This window comes from Labrus bergylta, chromosome 5 (genome assembly GCF_963930695.1).
Source record: "Labrus bergylta chromosome 5, fLabBer1.1, whole genome shotgun sequence".
NCBI classification, from domain to species: domain Eukaryota; kingdom Metazoa; phylum Chordata; class Actinopteri; order Labriformes; family Labridae; genus Labrus; species Labrus bergylta.
The window spans coordinates 25,036,757-25,040,513 of record NC_089199.1 but is presented as its reverse complement, the minus strand read 5'-3'; the positions used below and the strand labels follow the sequence as shown (position 1 = coordinate 25,040,513).

General features: G+C 46.5%; 1 protein-coding gene across 4 annotated transcripts in view; it reads right to left on the bottom strand.

The window, feature by feature from the left end:
- ripor3 (RIPOR family member 3) overlaps positions 1–2,827 on the bottom strand; it is a 40,518-nt gene extending 37,691 nt beyond the window's left edge. For all 4 annotated transcript variants that reach the window (XM_065955267.1, XM_065955270.1, XM_065955266.1 and 1 more), the window contains exon 1: positions 2,504–2,827. The gene's annotated coding sequence lies outside the window, so the exon portion shown is untranslated. The remainder of the gene's footprint in view (positions 1–2,503) is intronic.
- Positions 2,828–3,757: the final 930 nt, after the last annotated feature.

Sequence of the window (3,757 nt, the reverse complement as noted above, 5' to 3'; positions counted from 1 at the left end):
TGACTGTGTGTGTATGTGGAGCTCCTGAAACACAATGTGACCTCACAGACTGGGACACCGATATTACGCTGTCGTGAGACTTCAAGGATTGCTCTTGTGAAGGGGGGCGTATCTAGAGGGGCAGCATGGGCCGTCATTGAAATCCCACCTGGTGCCACCCTAAATTCCTTCACTGTGATTGGCTATTTAGCTTGTCAGAGCTTGACTATCATTTATCTATCAACAGTTATCACGCTGTTGTGATTCTTTTTTAAAGTTTAAAAATTACACTCAAATATAAAATCTGAAGAAGAGGACGAACTCAGGGTACGGTGAACTGAAGACAGATTGACAAAGAAGGGGGAGGGGGGGGGTGAGTGAGGGAGGAGGAGGAGGGTCAGGGTGGGGGAACCAGAGCAGTAGATCTGACCCATCGTGTCGTGTTGATGTTTTCTCTGGCAGCTCGCCGCTCTGAACTGAAATCACCAAGAGTTCATGAGAAACTTTGTCTCTGTGGACTCCATCACACACAGAGAGAGAAAGAGAAAGAGAGAGAGAGAGGGAGAGAGGGAGAGACAGAGGGAGGGTGAGAGAGGGAGGGAGAGAGAGGGAGAGGGAGGGAGAGGGAGGGAGAGAGAGAGAGAGGGAGAGAGAGAGAGAGAGAGAGAGAGAGATAGGGAGAGAGTGAGTGAGAGAGAGAGGGAGAGAGAGAGCGAGAGAAGGAGAGAGGGAGCGAGAGAGAGGGAGAGAGAGTGAGTGAGAGAGAGAGGGAGAGAGAGGGAGAGAGAGGGAGGGAGAGAGAGAGAAAGAGAAAGAGAAAGAGAGAGAGAGAGAGAGAGAGAGAGGGAGAGAGAGAGGGAGAAAGAGAGAGAGAGACAGAGAGGGAGAGAGAGAGGGGGAGGGAGAGAGAGAGAGAGAGAGAGAGAGAGAGAGAGAGGGGTTATGTTGAAAGGGACGTGAAATTATTCAGAAATGTTTCAAACATGAAACCAGATATTTCAGGATAAAGCTCCGACAGGAAGAGTGAATCCCTGAAAACTTTTTAATATAAAAGGAGAAATATCGCTGAAAGCAGATTTCCCTTTGAGCTACAAACAAATCTGTCTAAATGCTCCCATTGGAGGATTACATGGTCAAATATCACAATCGCTCTGCAATGGTTGCAGCCTGTGGTTGTAAATGTGGTCAGAGTTTTTAGGAATCAATCTGATCCCTGACCAGTTTCTTATAAACGTGGGTTTTTGAGCAATCAGGGAATTGCAGAACATGTAAACGTGTTCTCAGATTTCCTGCCTCAAGCTGAGTTGTTTCTCAAATATTGGAGACAAACTGTAAAATCTCGAGATGTTATAATCCCAACATAGCTGCTTATAGAAGTCTTTCCCATGGTTAGCACCTCTGTAGATATGACCAACAGGAGGGGAGGCAGAGCGTGCAGCCTAACGTGGCCAAGGTCAGCTTCAGCATCTTGTGAGGGTAAATGGTCAGCGCTTTTACTCCGCAGGTCACACCCACACATTCACACACTGATGGTAGAGGCCGCTGAGTAAAGAGTCCAGCAGTATTAACTCATCCATTCACACGCATTCACACACTGATGGTAGAGGCCGCTGAGTAAAGAGTCCAGCAGTATTAACTCATCCATTCACACGCATTCACACACTGATGGTAGAGGCCGCTGAGTAAAGAGTCCATCAGTATTAACTCATCCATTCACACGCATTCACACACTGATGGTAGAGGCCGCTGCGTAAAGAGTCCAGCAGTATTAACTCATCCATTCACACGCATTCACACACCGATGGTAGAGGCCGCTGAGTAAAGAGTCCAGCAGTATTAACTCATCCATTCACACGCATTCACACACCGATGGTAGAGGCCGCTGAGTAAAGAGTCCAGCAGTATTAACTCATCCATTCACACGCATTCACACACCGATGGTAGAGGCCGCTGAGTAAAGAGTCCAGCAGTATTAACTCATCCATTCATAGACGAACCGCACTAACTTAGCAAACAAACTCGAGTTGGTGCAACACGTGCAGAGAGTGAAGCGTCCCTTTATCAGGTTCGGAACTCAAACTGAGGATCCTCACAATCAACACCTCATCTCTCCACACTGTGCAGGTCTGTGATGACAACAACAACAACAACAACAACAACAACAACAACAACAACAACAACAACAACAACAAGAGGCAGCTGTTAGTTTGCTCCTGAACTTTTTTGTTTTGCTTCAATGCATGAGCAGCTTCTGTCCTCAGAGTTAACATCTTTAAAGTCATCGTATCTAATGATCAAAACTTTTTTTTTTAAATCCACCTCTAATACACACGCTGGCCCTTTAAGGAGACTCTAAAGAAGAAGCATCAATCTGCAAATATTGTAACCCGTGTCTGAACCAAAGTTCATCAACCGTGTTAAAACATCACGACAGACACTTTCCTGATTCCTGAGTCAAACTCTTAAAAACATTTAAACCATCCTTAATGACACAGACCAGCTGATATTATGAGATTAAACTCACCTGACTGGACGGAAACCGGTTTAATCCCAACTGTCACTGAGAGTCCAACACGGCACACTGCCTCAGCGGGCGAGTCATATCCAATACAGCCGGGCAGCTCTCTGTATCAGTGTGTGTGTGTGTGTGTGTGTGTGTGTGTGTGTGTGTGTGTCAGTGTGTGTGTGTGTGTCAGTGTGTGTGTGTGTGTCGGTGGGTTTGGCTGCTGCCTGCTCACTCCTGATATCATCCAGCCTGCAGCTCGACAGAATTTCACCAAATGTCAGAGACTAACTGAGCTCAGATCCGCTGCAAATTCCTCTGACTCTAACTTTGTTTTAGAGCTCTGTCTCCTCCTCCTCCTCCTCCTCCTCCTCCTCCTCCTCCTCCTCTTTCACTTCCCACTCTGGAAATCAGCTCTTTTCCTTTTTGTCAATTAATTTACCAAATTGCTCTTCTCCCCCTGCAATCTCCCTCCCTCCTCTCTTATCTCTATCTCCTCTCTCCTCTCCTCTTTCATTTGGTCATCTCTCATCTGTCACTTCCCTTGTTTTTCTTTTGTGCAAACTCCTCTTCACTTTCTCTCTTTGCCAAATCCCCCCCCCCCCCCCCCCTCTGTGGATTCTCTCCTCACGTCCTCTTTACTTTCTCTTCTCTTTCTCCATGTTGTAACTTTTCCTTCTTCTGCCGTTTAATGAAAACATTTCCCTCCCTGCGTCCGTCCGTCCCCTCCCCCCTTCTCTCCCCGCTCTGTGAGTATCATGTTTGGCACTTACACACAGGACTTGGCTGAGACACAGACCACATACATCTCGCTCTCTGCAGCTTTATGTTCTGACTGATGCTCGGACGTTTGTGGAAATAAACATTTCACTCTGGAGGAGCCTCGACGGGGAGACGTTTCAGCTCTGCACAAGAAGAGGGTGTAAACCTCTGAGTGTGAGAGGAAGGAAAAGAAGCATTAGAAACCTTAAAGTCATGGTGTGGGTGGAGAAATGTCCTGGGAGAACTGAAATTATTCATCAGTTTGATGCAATAATCGATCACACTTGCAAAATGAGATATAACAGAGGAGTGGACTGACGCCAAGGAGAGGAGGAGATCTGACTGTTTGGAAATCCAGTTTGTGTCAATTTGCTAAACTAGCTGTGTAATAAGTGAGATCATATCCAGTAAGCAGGTTGTGATAGTGGAGTTAAACCTCTGCGGCTCAGACTCCATGTTGCCAGATGTAACATAACGTTTTGCCCTCTTTATGATGTACGATTGCAGAAACGG